The sequence below is a fragment of the Echinops telfairi genome, unplaced genomic scaffold, assembly GCF_000313985.2.
Source record: "Echinops telfairi isolate 266 unplaced genomic scaffold, ASM31398v2 ScPeMD7_31;HRSCAF=116, whole genome shotgun sequence".
Classification (NCBI taxonomy): domain Eukaryota; kingdom Metazoa; phylum Chordata; class Mammalia; order Afrosoricida; family Tenrecidae; genus Echinops; species Echinops telfairi.
In genome coordinates this window covers 50,296,300-50,314,060 of record NW_022103928.1, presented here as the reverse complement: position 1 = coordinate 50,314,060, position 17,761 = coordinate 50,296,300, and positions in this window count along the sequence as shown.

Sequence of the window (17,761 nt, the reverse complement as noted above, 5' to 3'; positions counted from 1 at the left end):
AATTGAATCAGGGGTGGCAACTCTATTCTGGCAATTCAGGTTAGACTGTCATTCACTGGATTTAGAATTCTTCTGCTTGTACACACCAAATGAAAGACAAAACTAAACTTACTGCTACCGATTCCCCACCCCCTGCCAGCCATGGGATTTTGAAACTTATTCTTCATGGGAGTAGAAAACCCAGTCCTTCCCTGCAAAACTGCTGGTGGTTTTGAACTACCAACCATGAGGATCGCAGACCAATAGTTAATCACTGCATTACCAGGGCTGCCAAATACCTATTTAATAGATTTCATCATCTAACCTATTCCTAGGAACACTCTAAGTTGCCAGTGCTATAAGTCAATACAAGACAGACAATTCAAATTATGCTTTGACCCCAATATCCATTATGGTAACCACCTCCACTACCATCTCCTGGGGTCTTCCTATCTCTCATTCACTCTCTACTTTACCAAGCATGATCGCCTTTTCCAGGGACTGCTTGCTCTGAATCACATGTCCAAAACATGCGAGACAAAGTCTAGACCTCCTCCCTTCTAAGGAGCATTCTGACTGAATGTCTTCCAACACAAACTTAGGGAATAATATAAACTTATTTGGTGTCTGATAAAGTGTTAATATGCTAACATTGTCCTTGTGTGTGAATAGTCAGAACTTACTTTTAGGGACTTGGGAAAATGCCTACATTGTAGAGAATTATTCATTCAGTATCTCCCTCAGCGAAATTCAGTAACTCCCTTAGAACAATGAAGTGTAAAGGGTTTGAATGAAAATGCTGTTCTTCAAATAATCTTACCATAGTAAAGATGGGGGTAGTGCGGAGTGGAGATCCAAAGCCCATTAGTAGGCCACTGGAGATCCCCTTGCAGAGGGGTCTCGGGGAGGAGATGAGCCAGTCAGGGTGTGACGTAACAACGATGAAAAATACAACTTTCCTCTAGTTCCTAAATGTTTCCTCCCCGCTCTCACTACCATGACTCAAATTCGACCTTGCAAGTCTGGCTGGACCAGAGGATGTACACTGGTACAGATAGGAATTGAAAATACAGGGAATCCAAGGCGGATGAGCCCTACAGGTCCAGTGGTGTGAGTGGCGAAACAGGGAGGGTAGAGGGAAAGTGGATAGGAAAGAGGGAACCGACTACAAGGAACTATATGTGACCTCCTCCCTGGGGGATGGACAACAGAAAAGTGGGTGAAGGGAGACGTTGGACAGGGCAAGATATGACAAAATAATAATTTATAAACTATCAAGGGCTCATGGGGGGGGGGGAGCGGGGAGGGAGGGGAAAAATGAGGACCTAATGCTGGGGTTTAAGTAGAGAAAAAATGTTTTGAGAATGATGAGGGCAATGAATGTACAAATGCGCTTCACACAATTGATGTGTGTATGGATTGTGATAAGAGTTGTATGAGCCCCTAATAAAATGATTTTTTTTAAAAAGAAAAAAAAGGAAATGCTGTTCTTAATAATGGTTTTCTAATGAACATATTTAATTATAGATTTAACATTGATTTGTCACATCACTTATAAATTAAATCTTGTGTTATTTTGTTACATGCAAAACTCATCATCCTCAGAACAAAATTCTATTCAAAGCAGATCAGCTTTCTCTATCAAGCTGGCAGACAGTGGGGCAGGGTGTGGGAACTGACTCATCACTGCGTTCATGGAGCAGATTGCTAAATACTCAGGGATTTTTCCCATCTAGTTGTAGAGCTGTATTAGTTTGAAATTAGCTGATTTACACTATGGAAATTGGCTAATTTACCAATGTGGACAATAAAATCCATGATCTCCACAAAAGGGACACGTGCTGGAGGAGAAGCTAAACACCTGGTGCAAGCCTGGGAAAGCTGAGATCAGGTTACAGCTGAAAGCTCAAATCTGCGGGCCCACGTGACTTGGGAACACTCAAACTGGTGTTCCATATGAATTAGTCAGCCAATGGATAAGCCACCATGCGCATGAGCTGCAACAGCATTTCACGTCCTCAACAACCTTCTGATTGTAACAGTTCACAGTTCTGCACAAGCCTGGTGGTGGTGGTGGTTTTACATTTTCATGGCATGTATTATTTTTCTTGAAGCACATCAAGCTTTGCAATGTTCTTCCAAGCTATCATCTTCTACTAGAAGCACAAACACTTAGACACACACCCTGAAACATCATATGTGCTTCAAATATTGCATCCAGGTTCAAGATATATTACAAGGCACTGAAGTTTATTAATACTTGTCCAGGATAGTCCCATCTTCCAGTATAGAAGTTGTATTTAACGGGCACCGAATACCACACCACAGTGCCGTTCATCATTGTCCTGACTAATTTCTGCTCCTCTGGCAATAAACTAAAGGCACATTATCTTCAATGATGGAATTTCAGCCACTGTTATTAACTGGAAAGGAAACATTTATTAGGCCCATGGGGATTGTTGCCATAAAACTACATAGATTAATGGACAGTCACATAATCCCTCCACATCTCATTTATGTAAGTAAAAGTAAAAGGCTTATACACAGGATAAAGTCCCACCATTACTGATAAATACAAATCTATTTTTGGAGAGAAACAAGGGATGATAAATTTGCAAGGATAAAGTATCCAGTCATGACAGGATAACCACTAAAATACTTCTTGCCAAGCAAAAACATTATGAAGTTCTGAAAATTATGTATGAAAATTATCAGAAATCATCCAAGAAAAGATAACTCCACAGGGAGTTTCTGGCACCAAGGACAAAGGAATTTAGCCTATGGAGGAATCCTCTGACATCTGAGCCAACACTGATTTTTCTGCTGACCGCAGCTCCTTTTATTCTTCATCTTTATTTTTTTAATTCCACAAACACTGTTATAAATGTTAACATCAACTTATAAGTGGGCATACTTCTGAAAGTCCATTAATGAAATCAGATGTATTCAACTTTTTTTTATTCGATTTTCCAATAGAAACTATGTGAAATGGTGGTTCCATCCTCAGAATGACTCATGAAAAAACCATTAAACCATAAAATGGCAAGGAAAATAGGAATGCACGTTTTATTAACATCCAGATGAATACTCTTCGTATCTGAGTATTTGTGCTTGTTCAGAAATCTTACACTTATTCTGTTTTGTTTTTTAATCTATAATACTTGTTGTTTAAGCTTTTTGGCCTATCCTGATAAGACAGGCAAAAGTAAAGCACAGTTTTGTTTGTTTCATTTGACACTGGCAGCTTAATTATCTCCTGGCTAAACCAGCATGGATGGCCTCCATGGTTAACAGAGGAGGTTGAAATGACTTGGGTTTGGAGGAAAACCGCTTCTAGATGAGAAATTAGACTGCAACCATCAGAACATTCAAATGCATAGAATTTCATACTTTTTTTAATTTGCAGCATTTCTATTAGCTAGATGTTTTTAGCTTTTTATTTTTAACTATCTCATACCAAACTCTAGTTTATTAATTTATGAAATAAAAATCTATTGCAATAAAATGGCTCCTAAAGAGTAAAAGGGTTAATTTAAAATCAAATACGATTTTCTCCAAATCACTACTATTATTCCATAAACTCAAGACTGAATGATATATTTCTGAAATGTGGATGATACATGTCTTAATGTAATTAGTTAGAATAATTGTCTTAGCTCAGCATTTTCTGTTCCTTAGGAAGATGAAAGTGTTCAATAGTCCATGATGGATTTCCTTTGAAGTACCCTCTGCTCACACACTGAATCCTAAATCCCTAAACTTGCCTTCAGCTTTACTCCTTTTAAGTGTTCATTCCATACAAAGTGATTCTTGAGGACTTCGTTGTCTAGGCCCTGTCTGTTTACTTGCCCAAATGTCTTTGGTTGGATTTAGACTTTTATATCACGTATCACTACATCCTTTTGTAAGTTTCTTGCACTGTTGTAGCTTGTATGTTTCTACGATGCTGAAAGATATGCTTCTGGAATTCTAAATATTAGCAGGGTCACCCCTGGTGACTAGAATTTGGTGTAGCTTCAGATCGAGAATAAACTAGGAAGAGGGAATTGTTTGGTAGTTTATGAGGGATTAACCACTGAGAACCGTGGAGGAGCTGTGGACGATGGTCTGTTATGGTCTATTATGGTGCCGAAGACGAAGCACTCAGGTTGGAAGGTACTCAACATACAACTGGGGAAGAGCTGTCTCCTAAAAGTGGAAGCGACCTTAATCATGTGGACACATCATAGTTTTTCAGGACTTTCACCTACTAGGAATCCTGGTGGTGTAGAGGTTATGCCTTGGACTGAGATTACTGTGGTTGGTAGTTCAAAAACAGCCCGCTGCTCTGCAGGAGAAAGACTGGGCTTTCACCTCCAGTAAACAGTTCCAGTCTCAGAAACCCACAGTGGGGTCACTGTGAGTCAGCATTGACTTGAGGGCAGTGAGTTTGGTTTGGGATTCACCTACTCAAAACAAAAAGAAATGCTTTAATATTGGTTAATAATCAGAACATGGAATGCAAAAGTCTAATCTAGGAAAATGCAAAGTCATGGAGAATTCAATGGAAGGCATAAACAATGATACTCTGGGCATTAGGTAGTTAAAATGGACTGGTATTGGCCATTTTGGATATGACAATCCTATGTTTTACTATGCCAGAATCTACAGATTCAAAATGAAGGGCATTATAGGCATCATGAAAAATCACATTTCAAATTATATCTTGAAGAACAACGCTACCTCTTGAAGTACAATGCTACCTCTGATTAGACTGGATAATACAATTAGTAATTGGTGCATACATTTGAGTAATAACTGTATTAACCTTGAGAAGAATGGGGATTCCAGAACACTTCATTGTGTTTCTGTGGAGCTTGTACATGGTTCTAGAGGCAGTTGTACAAAAGAAAACCAAGGCAGTTATAGTGCATAACTTAAACTCGGGAAAATTGTGCTTAAGTGTTGTATCCTTTTACCGTACTTATTCAATCTAAGCTTAGCTTGGTATTAGCAAACATATCTGGAAATCTGATTTATGTGAAGAAGAATGTGGCATCAGGCTTGGAGGAAGGCTTATTAACAACTTGTGATGTGCATGAGACACAACCTTGCTGCTGAAAGTGAGGAAGACTCGAAGCACTTGCTGATAAAGATCAAAGATTGAAGCCTTCACTGTGGATTACAACTCAATGTAAAGAATTCTAAAGTCCTCAAGACTGGACCAATAGGTAACGTCATGGTAAATGGAGAAAAGTTTGAAATTGACAAAGATTTTATCTTGGTGGGACGCACAAGCATTCCTCCTGAAAGCAGCAGTCAGAGTTCAGAAAACGCATTGCCTTGGCTGGATGAGCGGCACAAGAACTCTTCAGAGTGTTGGAAAGCATGATAGCTACTTTGAGGATCCACTTGCCACTGACCCAAACCTTGGTATTTCCAATAGCAGGTGAAAGTTGGACATTAAAAAAGGCAGATGGAACAAGACTCGAAGCATTTGAATGAAGCTGGTGAAGAATGTTGGAAAGTACCATGGAGTGGCAAAAGGACCAACAGATCTGACTTGGAAGTCACGCAAGCAGAGTGCATCTAAGGAGCATGGCTGACGAGACCTCATCTTACATATTTTAGAAATGTTTCCATGAGGGACCCATCCCTGAAGAAGGGCATCATGCTTAGCAAAGTAGAGGGAGGAAAAAGAAAGGAATACTCTCAAGGAGATGGATTGGCACCATTGAGTACAACGATGGCATCACTCAAAGGAACAGATACGCAGATGGTGTAGGACCGGGCACCTTTTCATTCTGCTGTGCAGGAGGTCACTAACGGGTGGGGGGACTTGACGGCACCTCACAACAGCAAACCGATGCCTAGGATGTTGACCTTCATGCATTCCATTTTGTTTTTCAAAATTTCAATATGACTGGATTCATATGTCTGTATCAGTGTTTGCATTTTTGAGCACTGTGATTGAAGAAGGCTAAAGTTTATAGTGGAAACTGAAAATCCATTAATGAGTCTCCACATCATTTCAGCCCCCATTGAATGTTTTTTGCAATCATTAACAGACAGAATGAATTACTTCTCCCTTAGGCAAAGTCCTGAAGAGAATTGATAGCTTTCCCTCTCCTGGCTGGTCTGAGGAGAAGTGGCCTGGCCTAGAGGACTGGCCTGAGCATGCTCTTTATGGCAATTGGTGGGTGAGAGTCTTGTGGTCATGATTACATCCTGACTACCCTGGTTGGGGGGTCCTGGACCGATCTTGTAAACTCTTGTTTAAAGTGCCTGTCCAATTATGGTCCAGATCTGTAGTCCAACAAGTAACTGTGATGTCTTGATCTGCCACCGTTCATGCTTTTGTGCCACTTTCCTATGCCCCATTGTGTCCCTTTTAAGGCTTCAAATGTCTATAAACAATTGGATGTCAATATGCTCTCATGCCAAAGTTCTCCCTCTTCTGGAGGATGTTTTTGTCTTTTTCCCCTAACTTTTCCTGTTTAAGGTCTACTATAGGTTTCTCCTTCAATGTGAGCCTTTTTTGGTTTCTTTTGTATTCTACATCTTCTCTACATTGCACATTCTGATTATTAGTTGGTATTTTCGCTGCTTGTTTTCATTTTGAGTCATTCTAGATCAGTGAACGAATGTTCTGAAAGCTTTACTCCATCCCTGTAATTAAGCTGATTCCAGTTCTTTGTCTAGAATCTCCTCGGAGACCTGTTCACACTGGGTTATACGGCTAACATTTGCAATACTGGTAGCAAGAATTCAGAAGCCAATACTGGATGACAAATTGACAGAGCCATGGTAGGTAAGCCAACATAATATTCTGAATTTGTAAAGAAGTTTTGCAAATCAATAAGAAAAAAACAGGTGGATAAAAAGTCAATTATATGCATTTTGTGGAGAGATCATTTGTATTATAAATTATCAAATTTATTTATTTTCTTTTTAATAAAGGAAACATATTTTGAAGTTATATATGGACACCAACTCTAGGGCCAGAAAAATAACTGATACCTCTGTTGTGTTATTAATAGAATGATGCAAAAGAAGAGTCATAAAACCTTTACATTTGGAAATTTTACTGAGAAGATGTTCTCTACTCTCCTTCAACAATGTGGCAAAGTATTGAATAGAATTAGAGCCCTACTGTTTCTGTTTAAAAATGAATTATACATTTTAAATGCTCACGTTTTAATATTCATTTATATTTCATTAACTATTGTTCTGAAAGATACACTATTTTTCAGAACAGTTTTGAAATATTTGCTAAAAGGTTACTGACTGCAGATGAAATTATCAAATAAAAATTGTGTTGATATACTCTCTCTTCTTCCGATGGGTTAATGTAGATGGTCATTCCAAAAAATATCTCTGCATTCAATAAGAATTTCTATCCACCTACTTGATGGTCATGATGGATTTTCTGAATCTCAAAATTACATTCTGTTCACATGCATATTTGATGTAGTGAAATTAAATAGCAACCGTGTGCAAAGGTGCCTCCTTCCAATAACATTTACCCCCTTGTCTTAAAGGCTTGAAGGTAATCAAGCGGCCATCAAGCTCAGAAGCAGTGGGGCCCACATAGAAGAAGCACACCAGCCTATGCAACCACGAGGTGTCGAAGGGATCAGGTGTAAGGCATCATCAGAACAAAAAATCTTACCATAGTGAATGATGGGGGGAGTGCGGAGTGGAGATCCAAAGCCCATTAGTAGGCCACTGGAGATCCCCTTGCAGAGGGGTCTTGGGGAGGAGATGAGCCAGTCAGAGTGCGATGTAACAATGATGAGAAATACAACTTTCCTCTAGTTCCTAAATGTTTCCTCCCTGCTCCCACTACCATGACTCGAATTCGATCTTGCAAGTCTGGCTAGACCAGAGGAGGTACACTGGTACAGATAGGAACTGAAAATACAGGGAATCCAGGACGGATGAGCCCTGTAGGACCAGTGGTGTGAGTGGCAAAACAGGGAGGGTAAAGGGAGAGTGGGTAGGAAAGAGGGAACCGAGTACATGGAACTGTGTGTGACCTCCTCCCTGGGGGACAGACAACCGAAAAGTGGATGAAGGGAGACGTTGGACAGGGCAAATATGACAAAATACCCATTTATAAACTATCAAGGGCTCATGAGGGAGTGGGGAGCGGGGAGGGAGGGGAAAAATGAGGACCTAATGTCAGGGGTTTAAGTGGAGAGAAAATGTTTTGAGATACGATGTACGGATGCGCTTTGCACAATTGATGTGTGTATGGATTGGGATAACAGTTGTATGAGTCCCTAATAAAATGTTAAAAAAAACCAACCATTTACCCCCTTATCTTAAATACATATAAATAAATATATATATATATATGTAATGTATATAAATATATGTATATATATAAAACAATGTTTGCTCTCTGACACCGAGCACTCACACTGACATCATGGTATTTGTAGGGAAACACAAAGCCCTGACACCTTGGGACACTAATGAGATGTTAGTCATTTCAGTAATCTAAACAATTAGCGAAACATTTGAGTCCTAGTGGATACATGCTTTGCAGAACATCTTAATGAACAGTAGGTATGTTTGTTTTTTGTTAGTTGAAAAATCACCCCTCAAATGATATCAGATATTAATAATTATTTTTAAACGCAGTGGATTTATAGGTTAAAGCAGAAATCATGGTGTAGCTTTGCAGCTTGTACACCGATATAGCAATCATGTTCCATAAGCATTTGCTGAATGTACACACTGAGTCAGTTTAACTCAGTGAAAAAGAACCAGCTTAGGCAGTCCTCCTGAAAACAGTGCTTGGCTCCAGCTTGTTCCCGAATAAGTGTGACAGAGCACAAAGGGTGTTAAAACCCCCTCGTGTTCATTTTTTTTCTATGTAGCAATTTGTATAATACCTCCACAATGATTTTTCTCCTAGTGGAACTGTTGCAAATTAAGCTAAAAACTAGGCAAATTGTAGTTTCATTGTTTTAAAATGCAAAGTTCACACTGTGCTGTCTGCTGCAGCCAGCCTCAATTATGCAGTGTGTTCTAATCTGTTAGTCTCCTTGAAACTGTGCTGTCTCCCTCCCCATAGAGTTTATGTACACTTCCTTAATAAATACAGGTTACCAGGAAACAGCTGCTCTCTTGAGGCATATCATCAGGTGTTCAAAACTCAGAGGAGAGAATAAAAAGAGCAGGCTATGCAGAATGATTCACTTAGCGCATGTTAGCAGCAGACACTTGTAAATGTTTGCAAATGTGAGCTCAATTGTAATGCTTCCTGTGGAAGTTTGGTTAGTGTAGTGTAGCCTAAATTGTGACATGAGTGGGTGAAATGGACATTTCAATATTGTGAACATATATTAATTTTGAATACTCATAGGCATATCTAGTCATCAATCAAAAAATATTTTAATTCTCGCTTCCGTCATTGTTGACTTTATTTTATAGTTGGTGGTGGTGGCGGTGGCCATGGAGTCAAATTTCCCTCCTAGAGTCCTGCTGTAAAGAAAGGCCTGGCCATCCCTACAGATGTGTTAGGGTTTTGCTACATCTTGCATACATTAAAGGAAAGAGATAGACTGACGTATCAACACATTCCGAAAGGCCTTGACAAATCCAATGAGTACCGTGTTTCTTTAAGTTTCAGCGGCATGCAAGTCAGAAAACGTGCACAACTAACTTCTCAAAGAGAATGAAAAATTAAACCAATATTAATTTATTATTCCCTTCTCTAGACCCTGCTTTTGGGTTTTGACTTTTGATTTGGTTGGAGGGCTCTGTTTGTTGATTGGCAGAAAGACCAGACTCCCATAAAGAGTCACAATCTCAGAAGCCCCAGGAGGAGCAGCAGTTGGATCCTGTCCTGCAGGGCCCACAGGAGTCACCATTGACTTGCTGGCAGTGAATATGGTTTGTTGGTTTGCTTGTTTCAGGTGGGAGAACTTCCATGTAGAGATTTCTGCATTCCCTCTCTTTCTATGAATCTGCTTTTGCATTTCTATTCCTTCTGTAACTCTTAATTGTGACTGTTTGCCTTTTGCTTTAATCCCTGTTTAAATTATGCGGGGTGGAGGGTGGGGAGAGGAGGGAGGCAAGGCTGGAGAAAACCTCCTACAATGCCGGCCATAGAACTTAAACAACTTGACATGATATTTTATCTCCAGACTGGCTTTCAAGGCTGAATAAACAGCCTCCCTTTTACTTACTGACAATATTTGTAATGCTTTAGGCTTAATTAAATGACAGAATAAATTGACCACAGCGGTCAGGAAGTGTTTTGATCCGGATTATTGGAATGGAAATTTTACTTTGCTTTCCCAGTAAGTTAGAAGCCAGAATCTTTCACCATTAGAGCTGACAACAAACATTTACTCCGTATCCCCTGATATAGCTTGTAGGGGGCAGCAGGCTGGAGTGTATGTGACCAGGGGTTAGTGCCTTGTTATTCATTAGGCTGAAGTCCTGAATCTGCCACATTAGGGACAAGCTCCATCCATCCATTGAGCTGTCACGTCTACCATGAATGTAATGCTATTAAGGTGAGGGCCAAGTCCACTGCTCATGCCAGATGTTATTAGGAATTCAATCCATCCTACATATGAACAGACTCCTTCAAACAACAAGATGTTGAGTGAATTACATATTGAGTGGTGAGTTTTCTTGGCATTTAATTATCTAGCTCAAAGATGTATACTTCCCTAACTGTTCCTGGGGTTACTGCCCAGCATACAAGTAAAAGGGATTTTGCTAAGGAATGGTATCATATTGGCAGCTGTAACACAGCTTAAGTTATTGTACAGTCTCTTGCAGAGATTTTATGCCTTATTAGGAATTCTTGTCTGTCAGTAAAAACAAAACATTATTTAGATGTCTTATCACTGAAATAAAATTTTAGGAAAAATGTAACTCAAAATGTAAAATATATCCATTTTCATTTTTGTTTCCATTATGCCCATTCTTGTCCATATACAAATATATATTTAACCAGGTTGCAAATATCACAGTTATTCTTTAATGTGCAGTACTTTTGTAAAGACTATGCAGCTAAATTTTCATTAAGTTAATCAATTGTAGGTATTTACCAGGGTACCCTAAATAAAATTTAACAGATATGTCTGCTCACTTAAAATGATCTTATTTAATATAAGATACTTTTATATGCCATTTCAAAATGGTTTGGACATTTTATAAGATCAACCTATAATTCTGACAAAATCATACCTTCATTGAAAATTTAAAATATTTAAATTCAAAAAGTCTTCACTCCACCCTCCCCCTTATTCACATTGATATGATTTTTTGTTCTTGGTCTTGGATGCCTGATACCTGATCCCATCTGCACCTCATGATCACACAAGCTGGTGTGCTTCTTCCATATGGACTTTGTTGCTTCTCAGCTAGATGACTGCTTGTTTATCTTCAAGCCTTTAAGACCCCAGACTCGATATCTTTTGATAGCTGGGCACCATCAGCTTTCTTCACCACATTTGCTTATGCACCCATTTTGTCTTCATTGATTGTGTCAGGGAAGGTGAACATCACAGAATGTCAGGTTATTAGAACAGTGTTCTTGCATTGAGGGAGTATTTGAGTAGAGGCCCTATGTCCGTCTGCTTCTTTAATACTTAACATTTAAATATAAGTACATAGATCTATTTTCCTATTGTTATATATGTAAGTATATTTACATATGTACATGCCTGTATTTAGACTCCTAGTTCTTTCCTCTATTTCCTTTTACTTTCCTCTTGTCCCTCTATCATGTTCAGCCTTCATTCTGGTATCAGTAATTCCTCTCAGCTACATTGCCCTTAATCAAGTCCCACCAGGCGTCCTATGCCTTCCTCACCATTGATTTTAGTTCGGTTTCTTGACACCCCTCTTCATTTCCCCTGCCTCCCTCCCCTGGAACTGTCAGTCCTGTTGTTTTCTCCTACAGATTGTTTATCCCACCTATCTTATCTAGATAGACATGCAGAGATAATAATAAGCAAAACAAAAATAACAAAAAACCAAGACAATGCAAAACATAACAAAAACCAAAATGACAACAACAACAGACAAAAGGAAAAGCCTATAAATAGTTCCAGGTGTTTGTTTACCTTTAGGAGTGTTTTCCAGTTGAGTCTGATGGGGTGTCACACGCTGGCCCCAAAGTCTATTTTTGGTATTTTCTGGAACTTCATGGCTTTGCTCCCCTTGCTGCTCTATTGCATGCCCTTTGTGTTTTGCCTTGGTGTGGTGGGGTTAGGTCGGGCACCATTTCCACACTGTTTTTCCAGGTTTTGGCCCCCATAGCACTATGGGTCAGTGAGAGATGTTGTGTCTTGTGGTGTCCTATGGTCTTCTCTGTGCATTTGCTGCTCTGGCAGGAATATCATCCTCGGGGCTTGCTGGGCCAGGATGCATTCCACTCTCTCTCCTTCCTTCTTCATTTGCTTCTGTGTGCTCTAATCCAAAGTGCCCCTCTCCCTGAGTTGTAGCTTCAGTGCTGTCCTCTGAAGTGCATTCTTCAAGGGACAGGGTGTGGGAGGATGGCATGGGGGAGTGTCCACTTAGTTGGGATTGGGGCCGGCCCACAGACCTCTCTATGGGTTCACTAAACATAATCTTAACATAATCATACAAAGCTAAATAGAATCCTCAGCAACTAGCCTCTCAAGTACTTGTGGTTGAAAATGTTTGTCCACACAGTCATCAGCAAATAAATGTTTCTAATACCTTTATTCATAATAACCCAATCTTGAGAACAAGCAACATGTCCTGCATTAGATACTTGAGTAAGCATACTGTCAAGCATCATTATGAAAGGATATTGTTCAGCAATAATATATTCTGTACGATAGTGGAGAGGTGAATACAAAATGTTAAGCATTTTTTAAAATCAATGTAATTTTAAATATAAACTTTAATGCACGTGTTTTAAATAAAGCAGTTCGTATGGAAGAGCATCCTAGGATGTTCAAAGTATGACAAAATAATTAAAAAGATATGAATAATGTATAAAACAACCTTATTGATGGAGATATGGGAATATAGTGTTGCCCTAAAGAACTCTGGGAATGAGAAAATTCTCTAAGGCCAAAGACTACACAAAAGCACTCTAGTCTAGTTGATAAAGTCTCCCATAGGAGTATAATTTAGCAATCTTGAAACTGCAATACATCTAAGATTAGACTTTAGCAACTACGTCAATAAAGGAATGGCGAGAATCCTGTTTCTCACTGTTGCAATGGACAATAACAGAATAGTAGATAGATGAGGGAAAAAAATGACTGATGGTAATGAATTAGAGTTACTGGCATAAAAATAGAGTCATATTTCATTTAGTATGTAGATAGTTACATACCCTCATATTTTGATCTCAGTACATTAACAGGTAAGTTTACAAATGTCAATTTCCTTTCTATTAAGTATATAGGAGAGGACCTAGAAAGTATGATACCCCAGTCACAATGAGAACAGCTCGCTCCTAGATCTTGGTTTTAAATGCCATTCTCCAATTAAAAAAATCATGGAGGTATGACTGACTTTGCCCGCAGTGACTGAAAGTAAAGCTATTATAAAAAATAAATAAACTCTCATAACCTCAATAATTATATTGTTGTTTGTAGATGCCATTGAGTTGGCTCCAACCCATAGCGACCCTGTGTTCAACAGAACGAAACACTGCCCAGTCCTGCTCCACCCCCATCATCGTTTCCATGCCTCAGTCCATCGCTGCCGCCACAGTGTCAATCCATCTCACTGAGGACCTTCTTTGTCTCTGCCCCTCCACTTTGCCAAGCATGATTAAGAATGAGAACATGACTGAAAAGCCTGGACAATCATACAAAACATGTCATTGCATGGGAAAAGTTGGAAGGAATCATGTTAAGCAAAAGGACGAGTATAACAAGAGTCCCCTGATGTAAGTACAATCAGCACAGCAGGAATAGAAGAAAGAACACTTATCTCGCAATATATGGGTGGAAGCACAGGCAGTGGGGGGAGGTCATACCAGACCCAGGGGGTACATGCAAATCCAACATAAATTAGGGGGAAAGGGGAAGGAGAAGGGAGTATGGGAGTGGGGAGAAACTGAGATGATGACATGGGGGGAAGAGGGCACTCCCCCCCCCCCCCACGGGGAGGGCATTAGTTGGGTCTGCACAGAATCAGAATGTGCATACAGAGCCCACCATGGCACACAAAACCAGGAGGGCAATGTAACATGTGGAGGAATGCATGAAAGGAATGGACTACAGGGCTGGCCCCAACCAGAACCAGCCTGACCCCCACCCTGGAAGTGTGAGCCGCAGAGAACCACACTAGACCTTCTGGTGGGGGAAAGGAACCAGCCTACCATACCCAGACAGAAGTAGACCAAGAAGGAAAAAGAGAAAGGAGGGTCCCATGAGGACCAGCAAACAGACCTGGTCCTACGTAGGATTTTTTTAAATTTATTTTTCTTTCTTTTTTTTGCTCTTGTCTTTTTCTCTTTCCTTTTCTTTCTTCAACCTATGTTTTCTTATTGTTCGGACTAGGACATGGATGGTTTGCCTAATTATATGGGTTGGACCATGGGAGGGAAGGCAGGGGAGAAGGCAATGGGACGAATGGCCCCGGAAGGTAGAGGGGGAAGAAGGAGGTAGGGAGAAGGGCATGGTGAGCGGACAGCGTCATGGACAGGAACAACTAGGGAAATGGAACCCGCATCTAGGAGAGGGTAGAGATCCTGTGAGTATTAGTGCTTCCTCTCCACTAGCTTGGTGTTGCTCTAAGTGGTGGAAGAAGGGGAAAGTGATGGCGGGGCAGGAGGAGGCCAAAGGAAACAGAGGCAAGCTCCAGGAAGCAAAGAGAGATTAACAGAGGTGTGAACTTATGCAAACACATTAATCCATAACAATAGTGGTATTGGCCTATGTACATATACTTATAAGGTAATACACTGAAGCAGCAGACAGGCCTTGGGCCTCAGCTCATACCTTCCCTCAATACAAGAACCCTTTGTCTTAACATTGGCATTCTGTGATGCTCACACACATACCCCACCTCCCTACAAGATCGCTGAAAACAAAATTGGTGCATAAGCAGATGTGGTGAAGACAGAAGATGGTGCCCAGCTATTAAAATATATAGTGTCTGGGGTCTTAAAGGCTTGAAGTTAAACAAGCGGGCATCTTACAGTGAAGCTACAAGCCCACATAGACGGAGCACACACCATATTCATGAGGTGTCATTGAGACGGGGCAACAGACATCAGAAGACTCACAACAAACAATAAACAAACACAAAAATGCAGTGTTGAGAATGGAGGGAGGTTGGAGCAAAGATCCAAAGCCCATCTATGGACAATGGAACATCCCCCCACAGAGTGGTTGCAGGGAGGGGTTGAGTCAATCAGGGTGCAATAGAGCACTAATGGGTCACACAATATACCTCTGATCCCTTGAGGCCTCCTCACCCCCCCCCCTCCCCTACTATAACTACTTCAGTGCTGCCTCCCAATCTAGACTAGACGGGAACATGGAACCCAGGAATAGGAATGGGAATAGAGATCCCAAAAGGGTAGGGGGGAGATGGGGGAGAGGTGGGAAGGGAGGGGAGCACCGATCACAATGACTGGCAAATAACCACACACCCCCATCCAGCGGGAAGAACAACAGAAACCAGAGGGGAAGGGAGACAGTGGTCAATGTGAGATTTGAAAATAATTCACAATCTACAATCTATCAAGAGGCCATGAGGGTTGGGATGTGGGGAGGAGGAGGGTAAAAAAGAGGAGCTGATCCCAAGGGCTCAATGGAAAGTAAATGTCTAGAAAAGCAAGATGGAATATATGTACAAATATGTCAGATACAATTGATGTTTGGATTGTAACAAGAGTTATGAGTCCCCAATAAAATGATTATTAAAAAAAAGAATGCAAGCATGTTAAAAGTACACAGCAGCTAACCGAGAGAACTCTCACATGACAAAAGGGAAACTACTTTAAAAATAAAGTAATATTGGATTATAACCTAAAGTATTATAAATAGATATATAAAATTTATATTGATATAAATTAATGCTTCAATACATTAAAAATGGGGAAGAACACACAACTATCAAGTGCTGAAATATCCAATTTATATAGATAATTCTGTCCTTAGATAATTCTGTCCTTAACAGTGATGACAATGACTTGCCACTCTTTATTTGTGGACTGTGCAAAATGACTTTCTTCCAAAGAGTAAAGAAAGGATGATCAAAAAAATAAATAATCTTAAAGGAGAAAAAAAACCATGAGAAACAATCTCAAGTCAGGTAATTACAATGAATAGTAATAGTAATAAGGCATGTTAACAATGATGTGACATCATGAGGTTTGCATTTCAGATTTGTGATAGTTAATGTCATGTCAACTTGGATTGATGTTGCTTCTTAGGACTGATTGTTCTTCCATAATAGAAAAGAATCATCCTTCATTTCATGATCTGATGTGAGCAGTCCATCCGTTGAAAAGTCAATCAGTTAGAAATAAATCAGTCTCTGTCGGGGTGTGAGTCACAGCTAATAGATGTGGATATTCTGGCAAAGCCCACTCTTCATTGTGCATCTGATTCACGACCCTTTGATGTTTGATCTGCCCACTTGGGGGTTGACAGCCTCTGCCAGCCCTGCGTCAGGAGAAGCCTCCTGACTGATACTGGACCTGTTGATTTAGAGCTTGTTAGCCTCTACCACTGCGTAAGTCACTTTCTTGGAATAATTCCACATATATGTGTTAGAAGCTCTGGCGATGCTATGGGTTAGATATTGAACTGCTAGCAATGAGGCTGCCTGCTCAGTGTAAGGATTTAAAGTCTCTGAAATTCTATATGGGATCACCATAATTCAGAATAAACTTTCTGGCAATGACTTTGGTTTGTGTTTTTATATACATTTAAATATATATTTAATTATATAAATATTATATAATTAAATATATATTTAATTATATAAATAAATATATCTATTACCCATGTATTAGTTATCCCCTTATACAACATTTCATATTTTTGACAACAGTAAGATATCTATTTTCATACTATTCTGTGCATTAAAGACTTAGGATTGGCAGCAATGGATGCCAAGGTATGAGGCAAGCATAACCTGGCTTTGATAGCTATGATTGTGTGTCAACTTTGCTGGGCTATGATTCTCAGTGGTTTGGCAGTTATGAAGTGATGCAGTCAGGTGTTTATTTAACAAAACTCATTGCTGTCGTGTGTGTTATAATATAACCATCCTCCATTACTTGATATGATGGAGTCATTCATTATTTTCACGCCATGTTCATTCTTACATAATGTAGACCTACCTGGTGTTAGGAACCTACAGAGGTCACCAGTGAGCAGTGAGAGTATATGCGCTTCACTATTTTGCTCCTCTAGAGGCACCGTTCTAAAACATCTTCTATGATCATCTTCATCAACGTCCATAACCTCATTCTAACCATGAGATAGAACACCAGACAAACCCCAAGTGTAGGAAATTCTAACAAGAACAGATCTCTTCTCCTCAAAACCATCAAGCTCAGCCATAGCTAGGAAAATCTAAAAGCTCTTAAGAAGAGATTAAGGATATATGATTATATATCATGATACCATATCTCACTATAATATGATATCTTAAATGGGATCCTCACTTATTAACAGAATAAAAGATATTAGGGATACGTGAGAGTATAAATTCGGAGGCACTTGATTAGCTGTAGCCTGCAGTTGCAACAGGAGCCCTAACTTCACCTTTATTCATGACATCAGTTCAAGCTCCGTTTGAAGTTCCGTAAGTTGCTAATTGA